General features: G+C 35.7%; 1 protein-coding gene across 17 annotated transcripts in view; it reads right to left on the reverse strand.

The window, feature by feature from the left end:
- The window catches only part of SOX6 (SRY-box transcription factor 6), a 716,878-nt gene that overhangs the window by 544,907 nt on the left and 150,727 nt on the right, over window positions 1-21,244 (reverse strand). For 6 of the 17 annotated variants that reach the window (XM_045162959.1, XM_045162963.1, XM_045162958.1 and 3 more), the window contains exon 3: window positions 7,056-7,137. The exons of 9 other annotated variants lie outside the window; for them this stretch is intronic. The gene's annotated coding sequence lies outside the window, so the exon portion shown is untranslated. Of the gene's footprint in view, window positions 1-5,577; window positions 6,114-7,055; window positions 7,138-21,244 lie in introns of those variants that run through there. 2 more of the 17 variants (XM_045162968.1, XM_045162972.1) reach the window with 2 other exon arrangements.

Genomic DNA, 21,244 nt, shown 5'->3' on the forward strand with positions numbered 1-21,244 from the left:
GAGAGTCCCTTGGACTGCAAGGAGATCCAACCAGTCCATCCTAAAGGAGATCAGTCCTGGGTGTTCATTGGAAGGACTGATATTGAAGTTCAAACTCCAATACTTTGGCCACCTGATGTGAAGAGCTGAATCATTTGAAAAGACCCTGATGCTTGGAAAGGCTGAAGGCAGGAGGAGAAGGGGACGACAGAGGATGAGATGGTTGGATGGCATCACTGACTCAATGGACATGAGTTTGGGTAGGCTCTGGGAATTGGTGATGGACAGGGAGGCCTGGCACACTGCGGTTCGTGGGGTCGCAAAGAGTCGGACACGACTGAAAGACTGAACTGACTTGAATTGAAACAACTGTGAGGTCTCCATTGAAGAAGCATGTTTAAGTGGTATGTCCTTGTTTGTTTGTGTCTGGGCAGAAATGTCAGTGTATGTGTGTTGTGTGTAACACTGTGTGTATTTATCTAAGCACATATTCAAATATTTGAGGCACATATTCAAATAGTCACATAAAAGAGCCACATGGAACTGAGTTTATCATTTTCCTCTTGAAGTACATAATACAGACAAATAGCTACAACTAATACATAAGCATTTGAAAAAATAAATCATTCATTGTCTTTGTGTGGAGGAACTTACTAATAGGACAATAGGGCCGGCCTCTCGCACATCAGTTGGGATGAGAGGGGAGAACACTGTGTTCTTTCTTTGCACCAAAACAGTAAGTTAGAAAACAAATCTGTCTGGAAAAAAAGTATCACAGGCTGTTCCAGGGGAAGAGCAGCTAGGGAAGTTTGAGGTTTCTTATCAAGAAAAACTGATGGCAAGCCTTCATATTAGACTGTATATGTCTATCCACTAAAGTTTTATAGGAATGAGGAAACTTTCTTAACAACAAAGTTAAGTTCAAATGAAATGCTGCTCATCAAGAATGACTCTAAAGAAGGTATAACGTTTTCATCAGTGGCTTTAAGAAAACAATTTATAGTGCTTTATGTGAAATAAGGGTAAGTGCCATCCATTACAATGTACTGCTATGACCTATATGCCTTGAATTATACAAATGACATTTCCTGGGACTTTGCTTTCCCTTAGAAAGGAAAACAGGGAGAAGAATTTTTACATGAGGCATAAGGCAAGAAATGGACATATAAATAACTGCTAGCTCAGTGTAAAATATCCCTGAAGAAAGGGAAGAAACCCAGGACGTGTGCACATCAAATAAAAATGGAGAATATGGCTATATTTCAGCTCAAACCAATATTCCCTTTTCGGGAATCATCCCCTCTGGCTCACTGCTGACAATGCATAGATAGCATATGAGTGAGATAAGTTCATGAGTAAGATGAAAAGGGATGCTCCACAGCAGGTAAATAAATTTGTTTCCACTGAGATAATTATTCTTACCGTGTGTCACTGCTCTCATGGCATAAACAGGACAGGTGATGACATCCTATAAAATGAAATTCTTATTCCTATAGTCCTGACACCAAGATACATAACTCGTTCAGACTTCATGAATTTTCTTTTGCTCTGAAGCTTTTAGTGAGTTTTTGCTTTTATCGTTGTTCTTGTTTCTTGTCTTTAAAAAAAAATGCTGTCATCAACTGGGCAATACTGTTAAGAGAGTAGGATGGAAAATGGGACTGTCATTATTTTAGGCTGTTGCTGTTGCTAAGTCACTTCAATCGTGTCCGACTCTGTGTGACCCCATAGACGGCAGCCCACCAGGCTCCCCCGTCCCTGGGATTCTCCAGGCAAGAACACTGAAGTGAGTTGCCATTTCCTTCTCCAATGCATAAAAGTGAAAAGTGAAAGGGAAGTTGCTCAGTTGTGTCTGACTTCTAGTGACCCCATGGACTGTAGTCCACCAGGCTCCTCCATCCATGGGATTTTCCAGGCAAGATTACTGGAGTGGGGTGCCATCGCCTTCTCCACGTTTTAGGCTGCTGCTGCTGCTGCTGCTAAGTCGCTTCAGTCATGTCTGAGTCTGTGTGACCCCATAGAGGGCAGCCCACCAAGCTCCCCCGTCCCTGGGACTCTCCAGGCAAGAACACTGGAGTGGGTTGCCATTGCCTTCTCCATTGCATGAAATTGAAAAGTGAAAGTGAAGTCGCTCAGTCGTGTCTGACTCTTCACGACCCCATGGACTGCAGCCTACCAGGCTCCTCCGTCCATGGGATTTTCTAGGCAAGAGTACTGGAGTGGGGTGCCATCACCTTCACCGTATTTTTTTTAGGCTACCTGATCCTATATAAGAATTACATATGTTATTATGTGGGATGCCTGAATATAGCTATTTTACTTGAATTATTTAAAGTTAATATCTGCATCATATAATCTCTATGCAATATCTACATCCTCAAATCAAAGCCCTGTGCCAAACCTCACGTCTTTTCAGACCTAACCTAGACAAGAAATAAAGAATCACAAGTCTTTGTACCAACAAATAATTTTTCCAACTATAATTCATTAGTACCTTATTCCAAAAGCATATGAATACTTACAAGATGGTTAATCCTCATTAAAAACTAAGATTACATGACATAATTACATGTAAATAAGAAAAATGAATTAAACTCTTACCCTTTCCTATGTCGGGCACTAGTTGTGAATCATATATACAATTAGAGTTATATTGCTAAGCTAAAAATATTGGTAAAGATCTAAAAATGACAAACAGTGCCTTTTAAATTAATGTCTTATTAGTTGAGTGAAGTACACTGACAAAGAATAATTTATGCTTATTCAAACTGCACTCGACATCTTCAGGTGTTTCCAAATGAGCTCACAGAAGAGTGATTAAATGCATCTGATAACAAGCCACACATTGCTGAAATTACTTACCGCCTCATTTTATGATTAATTAAACATGTAGATTAAAGTTGCAAAAGAATTTAGATTAATGAGCAAGTTAAGTCTTGCTGATATAAGTGAATTGGGAATTGGATGCTCTGTGGAACTTTATAAACATGCATTTTATAATGAATAAGACAAGGCTACATGCAGAATCGTGGCCACCAGGGCCTTTTGACGATGCAGTCTTTTTTAACATGGTTTGACAGCTTTCAAATAACATTCTTCTATAGGCTTTAAACTTTGTGCTTTGCTGTAAAACACAAGACTACATAACTCATGTACCAGGAGTACGATTATTTTCGAGCTCTCCAAGGTAATGACCCCCTGTAGCAGCAGCTGTTCGGATAAAATTACAAGCTCAATTGTTATTTTAATCAGAGATAGTTTTGTAGTTAAAAGCAGTTATGAAAGTTGTAAAATTATGTACACATCATCAGTACCTTCTCTTCAACACTCTTTTCTCCAAAAGTAAAACCATCCCAAAAAAGTCGTAGCTTTCCAGAGGACTTATTAGTAAAAAAAAGAATGCTTAGTCATTCAAAACATATTCAAAGTCATTTATTAGTGACGTTTCTGTGATAGGAAAGGTAATATTTAAATTTATGACAACTCTTATCAGCTCCAAGATTGTGTCAAAATATCTGCTAGGGTTTGCTGCTGCTGAGTCACTCAGTCGTGTCCGACTCTTTGTGACCCCATAGACTGTAGCTTGGGAGGCTCCTCTGTCCATGGGGATTCTCCAAGCAAGAATACTGGAGTGGGTTGCCATGATCTCCTCCAGGGGATCTTCCCGACCCAGGAATCGAACCAGAGTCTCCTGCATTATAGGCAGATTCTTTTCCAGCTGAGCTACCAGGCAAGATTCCACTAGGGTTTGCTGAGTATCCAATTTTTCTCTTTTAAAATCAGCTTTACCTAATCTGTGCCAAAAGCCAAGTTGGACTTTATGATTTTCCAGTGCAAGAGCAATTCAAGTTGTTCACAAAGATATAGTGCATTCTCCTTTGCAAGGGATATAGAAGTGGCAAGAAACTGAACCAAAGTTACCAAAGCAGATTTTGGTTTAAAACCTATTCCATTTTTATTCTAAGCTTGTAGCACAATATCATTTATTACAACTATAGCATAATGAAATCATTCCTGCAAATTATTTGAATGGATCCAGTCTGCTATCTAAAATGCACCTCTAATTCTTTTCTACTTATTTTCAGACCTTATATATAATTCACTTCTTGGCAAGATGAGATTTTTATAGTGTTATTTTTTTTTCCTTTTAATTCAGATTTTTCATACTCTAAAGATGTACCAAGAAAACTATGGAATTTTTTACATAAAGATCAAAAGGAGCTGCTTCATGACACAGGTAGCAAATTATCATTATTAACCCCACATATTTATCATGTGGACATAATTGCCCATTGGAAGATATATGTGAATGAAAATACAATATTGAGACATAAGTCTGACTATTTTGAAATTTATTAAAAGTATGTAAGCAATCAGAATAAACTAGTGTCCATTTGATTTGTTTATTTCCTTCCAGTGTTAAGTTGATGTCTTTCACCAAGTAATATAAATCACATTTTATCACCACAAAAAGTCTTTTTTTTTTAATTTATAAGCTTCTCCTCTTTGCAGCTCAACTTGAATATAACAGTAAGAATTTCTAGGTAGAAATACAGACCCAAACACTTCAAGGATAAATAATAACCTTTTTCTTCACATAAAAATTTAAATTTTTCATTTATACCCTTTAAAAGAAGAAATTTTACAACAAAGTGGTAATATAAGCCTAAAAGATGCTAGTTTAGAGATTTAAAATAATTCTTTTGTGATCATAAAATGTATCTGATCTGTGCCAGAAGGACATAGATTATTCAAACAGCTCAACAAGTCACCAAATTTTAAGGAGCAAGATCTTTCCACTCCAGTCACTGCCATATTATTTCTAGGACCCACAAATTATAAGGTATGTCCTAGAGTTACTAACAATTAAATAGAATTGTGTCATTACTGTGGCATTTTAATACAAGAAGATACATTTATTTTCCCATGAAAGCAATATATGTAAAATACTGAATATATTTAGCTATTATACATACTTATTATTAGCCTGTTTTAAGTGTTATTATAAATGCTTTATACAGTTTACCAACATAGATTACATAAATTTACTGGTTATTTAAAGTTAGGAGTTATATGTTTAGCTGAAATACCAAAATAGGTACTTTACATTCAAATTCTGAATAAACGGGCAATTTAAAATATCACAAATCAGCCGTAATGCACTATAAGAATTCCTAACCATTATTTCATTAAATCAAGATGGCAATTTATTTATTTATTTTTTTTTCCCAGTTCAAAGTCCATTTTTATGTCTGCCTCTCTATTCCTGCCCTGCAAATAAGTTCATCTATACCATTTTTCTAGCACATATATGTGTTAATACATGATTATTTGTTTTTCTCTTCCTGACTTAGCTGTGGTACATATACACAATGGAGTATTACTCAGCCATTAAAAAGAATACATTTGAATCAGTTCTAATGAGGTGGATGAAACTGGAGCCTATTATACAGAGTGAAAGATGGCAATTTATTGTAAAACATTTTCTTTTATTTCTCAACACATAGTTATGTGTTCATAGCTATGAACCTTGCATCTCTACAAAGTGATTATTTTCTTCATTTCATCCAGTTTGAAAAAAAGTATAAAAATACTCACCAGAAACTAAAATTAGATGACTAAACTCATTTTCACATGTGATTGGGCCCAGGTTTGTCAAGATGAACTACGAATGCATTAATATCCACAATACTGCCAAATGTTGAATTATTAATATTGTTGGGTCCTTGGTCTCAGTTCATGCCCTGTTGAGGAGTTTTGTGACATTCATCAAAACTCAGCCTCTCAACATGTTTACAAGTATCCTGGAGGCAACATGTCTTAAACTAAAACTAAGGTAACTTTCAACCACGCAAACTGTCATCAATGCCAGACTAAGACTCATAAATGCAAAGAACTAGTCTATAGTGAAAGCAGCAGATGAAATCAGGTGCCACCGCATGCCAGATCCTTGCCAACTCAGCACCCAGAAGTTGAGATACCAGGTAGATGATTAAAGGTGGTTCTTCATTTGGAAGGATTAGCAAGCATTATGCACTATACCTATGAGTAGTATATGTCAAGGAGAAGGCAATGGCACCCCACTCCAGTACTCTTGCCTGGAAAATCCCATGGACGGAGGAGCCTTGTAGGCTGCAGTCCACGGGGTCGCTAAGAGTCGGACATGACTGAGAGACTTCACTTTCGCTTTTCACTTTCCTGCATTGGAGAAGGAAATGGCAACCCACTCCAGTGTTCTTGCCTGAAGAATCCCAGGGACGGGGAAGCCTGGTGGGCTACTGTCTATGGGGTCACACAGAGTCGGACACGACTGAAGCAACTTAGCAGCAGCAGCAGCAGTATATGTCAATGTAAGTATTCAACAGCCAAAAGCAGTGCTGAAAATTGACTCCAAGACTACTACAGCTTATCAATTTTTATTCTACTGACTGCAAATTCTTTAGCTCTCTTAACCAAGCATGGAGTTGGCTAACTGGAAGAGTCCAGAATTTTTCCTTCAGTGGAAAAAAAAAAAAAGGTTATTCTGTTTCAATTATTCTAAAACTCCTTTTAAAATCCATGTATCCAAAAATTTTTTGAGTGCACATTAATAATGGTCTTTTATAAACCAATTGGAGATTTAAAGTATGATTACTTTTTAAAAGTCAAAAGTTTATAAACTTTACTCTGTACCTTATATTATATGATTTCCATGATGGGAAATTGACATCAAACTGATTTTATCCTTAAAACAAATAAGTCAAAAGAATACAAGTGGTTTCCAGACTTGGAAAACTTTAGAATTTCTGATACTCATCTTTCCAATCTTTCACTCAGTAGATATATTCCCTATAAATAGAAACATTTCTGAAAAATACTGAACTGTGGTTGTAAAATTGTTTCATTTGTATGTAAAGTTAGCCAATAATTCTAATAGTTATAAACATAAGTTAAAACTAGAAGATGCAAAGAAATTAGGTGTTAAAGTTTCCTAAGGTCTTAAAATTAGACCACAAAAATACAATTCAATCCTCATTTGCCATGGAAATAGGAAATAAATGGGAACATTAGTTATACTCATAAATTATATATTATACCTGGGCTCTTATACAAAGTGATGAGGGGTCACAAAGTCCTTCTTGAAGCATTTCTCTTTCCTCATCAGAAGATATAGAAAGTCTAAAAAGAAGAAACTAATAGTTACTGGACCCACTATCTGCCAGACATAAAATAAATTTATTCTATGCATCATATAATCTTTCCAACAACCACACCCATTTTACAGATGAAGGAACTGAGTCTCAGATAAGCTAAGCAATTTTCCAGAATTATACCAAGTGGCAGAGATAAGAGTGAAGCCCTAGTGAACCCAGCTCCAAGGTCCATTTGTTCCTTCTATTATGGTTATTTATTGCCCATAGTGTTTTTTGTATTTATGCTGTTCTCTACTATCTAAGATTTCTTTTTGCTTCTCAGTTAATCTAGTTCTGCCACCTCCTTCCAAGATTCACTTATTCCAAAAAGTATAGTGTTCTCTCAGCACTTTGTTTAAAAGCCTCTATTATAACAGTTCAAGTTATACTGATTCACACAATACACATTTATGTAATGCTACCAATGTTATCGCCTATATTCAGCAAGGTGCTGAAGGTTTCACAAAATGGTTTCATTGACACACTATAATAAAACTCTCTTACTCTCCATTCTATACTTCTCTAGCCTTTCTCACCTTCATAATAACTTTAGTAGTAGAAGTATTTACTAGTGTTATTATCATTATTACATATTATCAACCAACCACCTTTTGCTTTCATGCTGCTCTCTGGAACTCTCCACTTTCATTCTGCTCAAATGTTCTCATACCACTAAATCTTCCTAATCAACCTTCCTTCTCTTTCCTTCCTAATCAAGAATTCTACTCTTAAATATTTCCTAGAAGATGTAAGATATTCTCGATTATTCATTTATGCAACAAAATATAAGCATTTACTATATGCTGGAAACTTAAGAATAGGTAAATAAGATAGACCTCATTTGTCTAAGAACTTATAATCTATGACAAACTACAAACAAGTAAACCAAAATTTGTAATGTAGATCCATGTCATAATGAAAGTACATTTAAAGTGATATAAGTACAAAGAATAAAGAGTAACATTCATCTGGAAGGCTTCATATAGAAGGTGGTATATAAAGTTAAGTTTTGTTATTGAACAGGATGCAGGTGGAGAAATGACAATAGTAATGATCAATTAGTACTTTTTATGTGTGAAGCACTCAATATACTGAATGTTTAATATATATCATATATTTATTCACATATGTGGAGACTTCTGTCCCTGACAAAGATGGATTAAAAGGGACTAGATTTATCCTTCTGGGTTAAACAACTAGAAAAAAAAAATTGGATGAAATACATAGACAACAGTTTTCAGAAACTAGACATCAAGCAATGAAGAACAGTGATTCCCGAGAAAGGAAAAACAAATGAGGTCTTCCCTACAGCTGTCCAAGCTTACTGCCTCAAGAAAGAAATTACTAACTGCAATATACAGAGGCAGAGCCTAATGGTCTCAGAAAATGAAGCTGGGAGTCTAGCGAGGCCAAGGTGGATACGGTTGATAAGGCAGAGTAACAGAGGAGAGAGACCTGCACACAGACTTCCAGAGGTCTGGAAGAGAATCCCTCACAATTACTGATAAGCACACATGTGTGAGGAAACCAACCAAGGTTAGAAAAATATATAATCAATCCCCAGAGCTCACACAAATCCAGGAATAATTCAATTTCCCATCATCAAAGTGTAAAACTTCATAATGCCAGGACACTGGATAGAATACTCATACGAGTATTGCCTCAGCAGTGTAAAACTTTGACCTAAAGAAGGTGCTGGTTCCAACTGACAGTGATTATAAGCAAGTACTGAAAGGATCAAACTGTTTTCAAGTACATTAACTACATACCGGAAAAAAATCCAAAAATATTTATAGAAATACTGAAAGATTCAGGACTTGACAAGGCAAAATTTACACAATTTCTGGCATCCAATAAAATATCATCAGTATGAAAAGAAGCAGAAAAATACCACTCATTATGAAGAGAAAAAGCAATCATTTGAAATTTATCCAGAAATGACACAGATGATAGAATTAGTATGCAGGTATTAAAATAGTTATTAATTGCATCTTATCTGTCCATGAAGCTAAAGTAAATACTAATCATACTAAGTAGAGATCTTGAATATGTAATAAAGACTCAACTGTAACTTCTAGATATAAAAGAAATACAATGTCTGGGATGAAAAATAATGGGAGAAGAATTAAAAGCAGACTCAACACTGAAGGACAAAGACAAAGTGAACTTCAAGACTTATCTACAGAAACAATCTAAAATGAAACTGAACTGGAGGTGAAAAACAAAATGTGAACAGAATCAGTAAACTGAAGAACAACTTCAAGCCTCCTAAAACATGTGTAATTGGATTCCACAAAGAATAGGAGTGAATAAAAAGTTCTGAAGTAATAATGGCTGAAAATTTTTCAGATGTGACAAAAACAATAAACCTACAGATACAAGAATCTCAGAAAATCCAAGCTCAACAAACATTAAGAAAACTACACTAAGGCACATAGCAATAATGTTGCTTACAATTGATGACAAAGAGAAAATCTTACAAGCAGCCAGAGGAAATGACACGCCATACACAAAGAAACATAATAAAAATTACAGCACACAGCTTTTTGAAAACAATATAAGCTAAAAGACAATGGATCAATATTTTAAAATTATTGAACCACAAAAAGTTAATCTAATAGTCTATGGTTAGCAAAATAAAGTTTTCATGAATATAAAAGGTGATGAAAAATCACCATCTCACCAGCAGACATATCCTACAAGAAATATTAAAGAGGTCTTTCAAGCAGAAGGTAACTGACAAACAGAAATCTGAATCTACACAAAGAGAAAAAAGAACACAACATGGTAAACATCTGGGTAAATACAAAAGACTTTATTTTTTAATATCTTTAAAATATTGACTATTCAAAACAAAAATAACTATCTTTAGATTTGTAACATATGTAGAAGTAATATGTAAGACAATGATTGCACAGAGGCATCTTTTCTTAGCCTTTTGACTAAGATCAAGTGTAACAGTTGCACAGAGGCTGGGAAGAAAAATTTGGAAGTATGTTATTATAAGATTCTCATTCTGTGTGTCCTGTGAGATATTACTTGAGGTAAGACTGTGATAAGTTGTATGCTGCTGCTGCTGCTAAGTCGCTTCAGTAGTGTCTGACTCTGTGCGACCCCATAGATGGTGGCCCACCAGGCTCCCCCGTCCCTGGGATTCTCCAGGCAAGAACACTGGAGTGGGCTGCCATTTCCTTCTCTAATGCATCAAAGGGAAAAGTGAAAGTGAAGTCGCTCAGTCGTGTCCGACTCTTCGAGACCCCATGTTCTGCAGCCTACCGGGCTCCTCCGTCCATGGAATTTTCCAGGCAAGAGTACTGGAGTGGGGTGCCATTGCCTTCTCCAGATAAGTTGTATAGGATTGCTATTAAAAAAATTTATTAAAAATGTTAAATTTCATTTAAAACCCCTTATTGGCTTATTAATTCCATTTTAATTGTATTTTATAAATACTAAAGCAACTACTAAAATACAATTAAAAATCGAATTAATAAGCCAATAAGGGATTTTAAATGAAATTTAACATTTTTAATAAATTTTTTAAAAAAAAGAAGAAAAGGGGGAAAGGTGATGATGACAGGTGGTACAAATAAGAAACAAAGGTATATCTTATATTTAAACTCAACCATGTCCATAGTCTCATTAAATGTAAATAAACACCCAAATTAAAAGGGAGAGATTGTCATACTGGATAAAAAGCAAGACTCAACTTCATGCAGGCTATACAAAATCCATTTTTAAAATGAAGACACAAGACTATAAAAGTTAAAGGATGGAAAATACATCCCATGGTACCACTAATAAAAAGAAAGCTGCCGTGGCTATAAAACAAAGCATATTTCAAAGCAAAGAATATTACTATGGATAAAGGGATTCTTATACAATGGTAATGGGGTAAACTCATTAGGAGGCCATAATGACTCTAAAAATGTATCCACCTAATAGAGCTTCAAAATACAAGGAAGAAAAACTAATAAAATGTCAGGAAGAAATTTCATCAGAGTTCTCAGAATCTCTCTCCCTGCATGAATGATAGAACACATAAGCCAAAAAAATCAGTAAGGATATTGAAGACTGGGGCAACACTTTCAACCAGCTTTATCCAGTTTACATTAATAGAATTTGCCAACCAACAAAAAAACTAGGAATTCAGCAACAGAAAGACAGCTGGAAAATATAAAAATATTAGAAAATAACACTTCTAAATGACACAGAAATCAAAGGAGAAATCAAAAGGGAAACTAGAAAGTCTTTTGAATTGAATAAAAATGTAAATACCACATATTAAAATTTATGAAACATGGCTAAAGCATTACTTAGAAATAAATTTTATAGCACTAAAACCCATATTGAAAAAGGGGGTCTCAAATCAGTGATCTCAGCTTTTACCTTAAGAAACTAGAAAAATAAGAGCAACTGAAACCTAAAGTACGAAGAAAAAAATGAAATAATAAGACCAGAAACAGAAATCAACAAAATAGAAAACAGGAAAGCGATATTATGTTTGCTGTTATATTTACATTCTCCTATCATAAATGAGAGGTAATATCACCGTATATTCATAAAGTACGTACCTTAGATGAGACAGATAACCTAAATAGCCCTATACCTATTTTTAAAACTTGAATTTGTAGTTAAAAACCTTCCCAGAAAGAAAACTCCAAGCCCATATGGTTTCGTTAGTGAAGTCTCTCACGTATTTAAAAAGTAATAATACCTATTGTATACAAACTCTTCCAGAAAACTGAATGGAAGCTAACACTTCCCATCTCATTCTATGAGGCTACAGTAATCAAGTAATTAGGATAATAGCATGAAAAATAGACAAATAAATCAATGGAACAGAGTAGAGACTCCAGAAATAAACCTCTACATATATGGTCAACATATTTTCAACAAAAGTGCCAAGGCAATTTAATGGGGAAAAAGAAAATCTTTTCAGACAATGGCACTAGAAAACTTGGATAGCCATAAGCAAAAATATAAACCTGAAATCGCATCTCACCCTATTACAAAAATAAAACAAATCATAGACCTAAATTAAAATCTAAAACTATAAAACTTCTAATGAAATGCTTAGAAAAAAAAATCTTGGCAACTTTGGGTTTTGCAAAAATTTCTCAAATGTGACACAGAAAGTATGAAATACAAAAGAGAAGCAATAATTGGACTTTATCAATATTTAAAACACTGGCTCTTCAAAAGACACTTAAGAGGCAAGCCACAGACACCAGTAAAAAATATACACAAAACATGTATCTGACAAATAACTCATATTTTTGAAAAAATTAAAAAGCTATTACAACTCAATAAAAAAAAAGACAACCCCAGTTTAAAAAAAGAAAAGAATGGTAAAAGATTTAAAAGACACTTCAACAAAGTAGATACATGGATGACAGAAAGGCACATGAAGAAAGCTCAACATCATCAGTCATTAGGGAAATAAAAATTAAAATCACAGCGAATCACCCACTACAGACCACTTGAATAGCTAAAATTGAAGACTAAACATACAAAGTGTCAAGAATGTGGGACAGCTGGAACTCTTACACGTTGCTAGTAGGAATGTAAAATGGTAAACCACTTGGAAAAATCAGCAGTTATTATAAAGTTAAACATGCACCTATGTAACCTAATTATTCCATTCCTAGGTATTTATACAAAGGAAATGAAAAAACATGTCCACCTAAAGACAAATATTCAAAGCAGCTTCATTTGTAACAGCCAAAAACTAGAAAGAACCTAAATGGATAATCAAATTGTCATATCTATTTACAATGAAATACTAATCCTCAATTTTAAAAATAAATTATTGACATGCACATGAGTGAATCTCAAAATAATCATGCTGAATGAAAGAAACTAGACCAAAAAATTGTGTATAATGTATGATTCCAATTACATAAAACAAAAATTTTAATGCAATCTATAATGGCAACAGACCAGTGATTGCCTAGGGATGAGGCTGAAAACAGATCAAGGAGGGGTAGAGTAAGGGACTCTTAAGGGGCATTAAGAAACCATAGGATTATGTATATGTAAATTATCTTGACTGTGGAAACGGCTTGACTGGTGTATACATATATCAAAACATCAAATTATACTCTAAATATATGAAGTTTATTATATGCCAATTATATCTCAAGTTGGACACGACTGAGCAACTTCACTTTCAAAGCTGTTAAAAAAAAAAAACAACATGCAGTAGGTAATATTCTCACTTTACAGATGAGCATACTAAGGTTCCAAGAGGTTACATGATTTGCCTAAGATCACAGCTTGTACACAGCAGTATCCAGGGGTGGCAGGAATTCCACACGCTATATTTTTAATCTAATATGTAGTATCTACTACAGTTCTGGTTCACAGAAGGCACTCAAAAGTTGTTTTGGAGTTTTAAAATATAAAGACATATAAAAAGCTTAAGATGTGGAAAAGTAACAGACTTTAACTTTCCCATAGGATACATAAATTTTTAAGATTTTTTAACCCAAAATATCTCAATTGATAGAATGTAAGATAGTGTGTCTGTAATTCATTCAAAAAGCGTTTCACCTAATAGGTTTCTATTAGGCAATACATAAAATGAACAGCTTGATAGGTACAAGCGAGACCGAAACTTAAGTCATACACAGGTTATGAAAGAGGGCCCTTTGATGATGAACTGGCAAGGGGCTTGGTATGTCAGCAGGCTAAGGTACATACAGTACATACAACTGAATACATTTGAATGGAGAACAACTCCTGCAGGTCTCCCAGGAGAAACACTGGGCAAAACATTTCCTAGAGAGGAATTACTAGGTTTTGTAACAGTTACTTTTTTTCCTTATATATATATATATATACATATGTATATGTATATTTCATCTCTTCCCATAATAGATTATAAATTCCTGATGACTAACTCTTCATTCACCATTTTAAATTCCACCTCATATCCAGAAGAATCCTGAATTCATATACTTATTGAGTGACTGAATAAATGAATTAATGCATGTTAGTGTTAGTCTGAATGATAAGGCAATGAGAATGATAGAATCCTTTTCAAAATCAGCTTGATTTTATTCCATTTTCTTGAAAAAGTTTATTTTAAAAATCTTACTTCAGTGTCTTTTCTTAGTCATGAATGTACTTTCCTGCACTATTTCCTTTTCCCTTGAAAGAGACAAGTAGAAAGGACCTATACCCAAAGCATAGTATTTCCTTTGACTACACCTTCTGTGGAGGACAGAATGTAGCAATATAACAAGGGAGTTGTAGTCATCATTTTATCTGAGAGAGTTTTAAAAGTAACCAGACCTGTTTTATTCCTCACAGATGTCATGTATTCATCTGTATGTGAAAGCCACCTGATAGGAATGCCATAATTCTCAGTAACTTCACTCTTCTCACTTATGGTAGCCAAGTTTTACTTTATGTCCCTGAAATCAACAAGGCCCTGCCTGTACACTTGAGTCCCTAGTATTAACATCTTCTGAGTTTAGGCTATGCCTTTAAATTACCAAGTGATTTCAAGTATATTCTCATTCATTTAAAAACACATCTTCCTTCCAGGCCTCCATGGGAAGAAAAAATACCCTCAATTTTCAGTGGGGATCTAACCAATGAGATGCAAGGGATTTGAGCACTGACATGAGATCATTAGCATGATATTTTCCCTCTGCCTTTTCAAAAATTCAGTGCTGAGAACAGGGAACAGGAAAAAGCAATGAGTAATTTTTACTCCTTTCTTTTCCTCATGCTCCCCCCATCAGATATAACCCAGCCATCTTACTAACACCACATTAACAAAGTCTCTTCTATTTCTAACATTCTGTTCTCAAAATACCTACTCTTGTTTAAACCTCTTACCTCCTGCCTAAACTATCTTACAAGGTGTTTCCCTAGTTAAAGTCTTTTCTTTCCCCCTTTAATCAACTCTACAAACTGCTGGCTGAACTAACTTCTCAAAAGCAAAGCTCTTGCCATACCTCTCAGCTATTTGGATTGATGGCTCTCTCAAATCTACCAAATGCCTTAGCTTACCATTATGTGCCACAATGATATAATCACACTAAATTTTCTAGTTTATGCATACCCTATACCTCAGTCAAACTGGATTTCTCATTATTCCCTATCCCATACTTCCCTGTTTCCTTCCATCTATCCCCTACCCATGTTTGTGCCAGTTCTCTTACTAACAAGATGCACCTGTCTCTTCATCCCCCTACTCCACTGATAAAATTCAATTCAATGTTCAAAGACTATCAGAAAGTCTGCTTCCTATGTTAAGGTCCTTTTTCTTAAAGGGATTATCTTCAATTCTTTCAAACTCCCTAAAGGACAATTTTTTTTTATTAAGGCATAGAGAATAACATATCTCCTCTGTTTGTCTCCTCTGCAATAATCAGTGCAACTTACTTAACATTTATTAATTCCTTTGAGCCACACACCGATTTAGACACAGGGACACAAAAAAGAATAAGAACGTTCAATAATTATGTCTAGATTCTAAGGTTCTTGATAGCAGAAACTCCATACATTTGCATTTGTTTCCAATGCAGCATCTAATGTTCTGTTTTGAATACACTCAGTACCCAGTATATATTCATGGAGTTGAATTAATTTCCAACAGAAGCTAAACACTCTCCTTGGAAGAAAATATTTGCTACCAAGAAAAGGATTTACCATAAGTGCAAAACAGATTTGCTGCTGTTCAATTGCTCAGTTGTGTCTAACTCTTTGCAACCCCATGAACTGCAACACACCAGGCTTCCTGTACTTCACTGTCTCCTGGAGTTTTCTCAAACTCATGTCCATTGAGTCCGTGATGCCATCCAACCATCTCATCCTCTGTTGCCCCCTTATCCTCCTGCTCCTAGTCTTTCCCAGCAACAGGGTCTTTTCCAATGAGTCAGCTCTTCGCATCAGGTGTCCAAAGGACTGGAGCTTCAGCTTCAGCATCAGTCCTTCCAGTGAATATTCAGGGTTGATTTCTTTTAGGATTGACTGGTTTGATCTCCTTTAAAGAGTTTTCAGAGGGCAACTTGGACATCACATTGACCACTGTTATACCATCTAATGTGAAGACTCTAATGGCTCAGATCACTCTTTGCTGCTGCTGAGTCACTTCAGTCATGTCCAACTCTGTGCGACCCCATAGACGGCAGCCCACCAGGATGCCCCATCCCTGGGATTCTCCAGGCAAGAACACTGGAGTGGGTTGCCATTTTCTTCTCCAATGCATGAAAGTGAAAAGTGAAAGTGAAGTCGTTCAGTCGTGTCTGATCCTCAGCGACCCCATGGACTGCAGCCTTCCAGGTTCCTCCATCCATGGGATTTTCCAGGCAGGAGTACTGGAGTGGGGTGCCATTGCCTTCTCCGGATCACTCTTTACTAACAAGATACTTAACTACAAGATACTAACTTGTAAGTAGGCCAGACTGCTTCAAATGATAGATTCTTAGATGGTCAGAGCTTCCAAGAAGCTTCACATCACAGAAATCTGTTTCTTATACCCTCCTTGGGAATTTATATAGGGCTCTTTAAGTTGACATCAAGATTTAAATACCATTCAATATACCTGGGAGATACATAATTCCTGTTGGAATTAACCACATCTATACAGCCTTAAAAATGTATACTTTCAAGGCTACATAGCATCGCTGAAAGCCTAACTACAATGACACCTTTCACACGAGGTGGAAAGAGATTAGGTAAATCTTGCATTTACTCTCTACATTCTTACATTTCCTCCCATCCTGGAAAACAGATGGAAGGACATAATAAGGCTTTTTAAAAGATGACACTAGGAATAAAAGGAAATGAAATAGTTGATAGTGTCATGCAAATACCAATGTTTAAACAAAAAAAACTTCTTGACAATGATATTTGTAAAGAAAAAATTCAAGCAATAAAACTGAACTAAGTGGAAAGAGGTCACTGCTGAATGACCAAACCAAGCCCCAGTGCCTGGCACCTGCCAGGATAGGAGCTCCTTGGGTTGGCCTGACTCCTCCCACAAGCTATCTCTAATTAAGAGTGACACACGTCTTCTCAAGTAAAAAACTCAGCAAGGCATGTAACAATTACTCTAGCACAAGGATCGAAATTAAGGATCAGTCTCAGAAGAGAAAGAAGTGCATTCTCTTTGTGTAGGAGGAACAGAAACCAAAAAATCTAGACTATGAAACCTATATTTCTGGAGAGAATTGTTAGCATAGAATGGTTTCGATATTCCAACAGAATGATAAAAAAAATGGGACAGCCTTTTTCATGGCATTCAGTCTCAGGGTAAGATGTAAGAGGTCTCAGAATAAGATGTAAACAGGTTTGAAGTGCTCTAAGAACTTAGGAAAATTTTATCAGTTAAGGATATAATCAAGAATAATATTCCAGATGAAGTAAAACCATGCTGATGTTCTAGAGTGGGAAGAGATATAATCTGAAATCAAACGAACTGTGTTTGAATCCCAGCTCTGCCTTTTTCTGCCTTTCATTCCTTCCATCTTTCCCTTATCTTTTGTTGTTGTCACTCATTTGTTTATTTATTCAACAAATATCTACTAGGAAATTAGTATGTGTCACACATCGTGCTAGAAAATGAGTGTACAGGTTTGAACAAAATAGTCATGGTATCTGCCCTGACAGGGCTCATAGTTTAGTGAAGAAAACTATAAACATTAAATAAACATACAAAAACAAGATAACTACTATGAAGGTAAAAAATACATCAGAATTTAGAGAAAAGTACCAGGGGTTTGAGGGATTTGTTAAAAGGATTAAAGATAACAGGTAGAAGTGCCTTGCCCAATGCCTAGAAAACACAGGTGTTCAACAACACACAGCTGTTTTTAACTTAGTGAAAGTGAAGTCGCTCAGTCATGCTCGACTCTTGCAACCCCGTGGACTGTAGCCTACCAGGCTCCTCTCTGTCCATGGGATTCACCAGGCAAGAATACTTGAGTGGGTTGCCATTTCCTTCTCCAGGGGATCGACACTGTGGACTGTAGCCTACCAGGCTCCTCTCTGTCCATGGGACTCTTCAGGCAAGAATACTGGAGTGGGTTGCCATTTCCTTCTCCCAGGGATCTTCCCGACCCAGGGATTGAACCCAGATCCCCCACTTTGCAGGCAGACGCTTTAACCTCTGAGCCACCAGGGAAGCTCTGCCAAATACAGACACTTGATTCCTTCCCCTTCCTCTCTTGACAGAGAAACTGGGAAATGTTAGAGCACTGGTAGGTGCTGTTGCAGGACAGTGTCAGTCTGTTCACTCTAGACACTACAAATTAATGCACAGCGTGTTATTCTATCAGTGCTCTCTATAATCATCACTTTGGTTGATCCACAACTTTCTTCCAGGAATATCTGGATTTCATCTCCTGTTTAGTATCCTTGAGATAATTTGTAAATGTTTCCTTTTGGTTGCATGGGATAATTAACCCCCTCTAACCTTAAATCAAACTATTCTCAAGAAACAACCCATATCAAGAACTGAGACAAATGCATCTTATGTGAAAGACTCGCCAGAAAAACACAACTAAGGACTTCCCTTCAGGTTGTAAGTACACGATTGCACAGAATATCTCGCTGCAGGAAGACTTTCTGAAAACTTAAAAGTTCTCCTTTTAGACCGTGATATTCCTTTATCTTGTTCTTAGTAAGCAAACACTCAACATGCCTTAAAACTGACAAATTTCACTTCAGGTTTAGTAAACTGCTGAGTCAATAAAAGATTATAATTTCTTTTGAATGATCATCACTTCACAACAGTAAAACTAATTCCAACAGTTCCTCAGTTTCTTTAATTGTATAAAATAAATGAGAGTGCTCTTAGTTCATGTAAGAAATCCACTGAGGATTCTTTAGTCCTCAGTCAAAAAGGTGACCTTGCATACAGCTTAAGGAACACATGTTATGTATTATTTTACAGGTGGGCAAATAGCATACATACTAATTGAAAAGAAACTATCTCTAATTGAAAGAAAGGATAGAAAGGATGGAGGGAAAGAAAGGAAGAGAGGAAAGGGACGTAGAAGGAGAAAGGAAAGGAAGATGCATCACACTAAAAGTCAATGTATGGAAGTGTGATTTCAAAGAGTTTGCCACTGTCCAAAACTAAAAACATTATATACCATAATTGAAACCTACTTCATGTGATTCTTTGTCCTAGAAGACATAGGGATGCTACTTGGTCATGGTTACCATGAAACCTTTCTAAAGGTCTCCCGTGTAAAATACAAAGTGTGATACATAAATGTTTATTTTCATATATATCTATAGTAATCTTTACCCAGATAAAGCAAAACTGTTCTCATTGTTTCCGCCTTCCCCCCTCCCCCCGCCCCAGGGAGGTAGCTATTTCCTAAAATTCCTACTGTTGTCCTTAGAATGCACTGAACTGAAATCAATAAAACTGAAATAATTACGGGGGGCAGGGAACTACAGAACCCCTTTTAAATTACTATTGTCAGATCCAAACAAATATTTCCGCATCTTGAAAAATCAGTCCTCAAATCCATTTTATGATTTTATAAAAATCTATTTCAGTCATTTCCTATTTCACTAATTTCTCTCCTTTTTTCTCTTCTTCTCAATTACTGCAGTAAAATTGGAGGGAAGGGTATTTCTCCCATTTGTTCAACCATATCTTCTCCTCAGAAAGGTCCAGACCCTCAAAGTTTTTTGAAACTCAGCTCTCTACTTTATACCCACATTTTCCATGCTTTACTTTCTCAGCCTTCCCCCAGATATTGCCTCGCAGCTATCTATTCTGTGACTGCAAATCCAAGAAAAAATTCTTGTAATTAGTTACAAAATCAACAGCGGCTTCCATACACTGCCACTACTAGGGTCAGAGCCCAGAATCTCCTAAAGTTGTCAACCATTCAATGAGTGTGCACTTGATACTTGCTATATCAGGTATCAAATTATGTGCAACAATCTCACCTTAACCCATTATAATTGATGATGCCATATATATGTAATAATTGGAAGAAAAATTACATTCACAAGAGAACAACATCTGTATTTCTTCTATACTACGGTCAGTGAAACTCAGAACACAAGTGGTAATAACTGAAACCAAGTCATAGGCTTGTTACCAGCTGTCATAGCTTTAAGAAAAAAATAATCTACAGTCTGACTAATGTAGTCAGTTATAGGGGTACAGACTTGGAGTCCATTGATGCTAATGCTTAATTATCTACTATAGGTGGGTCAAAAAGGTAAAAATAATTAAGTGTCCAACATACCGTTTTGTTGTATTTGTGCTTTCCAAAGGTATAAAAGAGCCCAAAGGTGAAATAAAAATAGAAAATCTGCTTTTATTAATGAATTAATTCACTTAAGCTTATATAAAACTGTGTGAGTTGAAAAGAAAGAGAAAGAACTAACTCCAGTAAGTCTGTATTCAAAGAAAACTCCACCCACATAAACTCTCCATAACAAATCAATTTTTAAATCCTTATGTTAGTGATCATCTTTTTTCCTCTTGAAAGTACTTGCTAAGCAAATAATAATACAAACAAGAATTTTATCATGTGGATAGACTTTTTGATTAACATTAAACATTAAGGATGTCTTTTTTGCCAGTCATTGATGGGAGATAATGCTTAGGAAATTAACCTTTTTACATAATAATTGCCTTGCATCTTTGAAAAACTCCAGTAAGAAATATGAAGAGAGAGAGGCGGAAAACAGGGCAAAAGGAAAAGAGAGATGAAGGAAGGGAGAAAGAGAATGCAGAAAATGCTTTTATCTTTACTGGAAATATTTCACTCACATTTTAATCTTTGACACTAGCAAAAATTTGGTGAAATGACAAGCATTTATACCCATACTCCATGATAACATAAAATATGTATTTCAGATAAAACTATGTGCTAAAAGTTATATATAGAGACAAACGTACAACAAAATGCTCTAGATTTTGTTAATTATTCAATCTTTACAAACTGAGTAGTTGCTAAAATATTTCTAAATGCTTGAATAAATCGGTGGTTTTATTTTTTCCTGAATTATAAACATGACAATATTTCCCACCTTAAAGATTACTGTATTACAGAATAATAGCTAGTAGGAATCTGTGCATAATTAGTACATTTATGGACACT

This window comes from Bubalus bubalis, chromosome 16 (assembly GCF_019923935.1).
Source record: "Bubalus bubalis isolate 160015118507 breed Murrah chromosome 16, NDDB_SH_1, whole genome shotgun sequence".
NCBI lineage: Eukaryota > Metazoa > Chordata > Mammalia > Artiodactyla > Bovidae > Bubalus > Bubalus bubalis.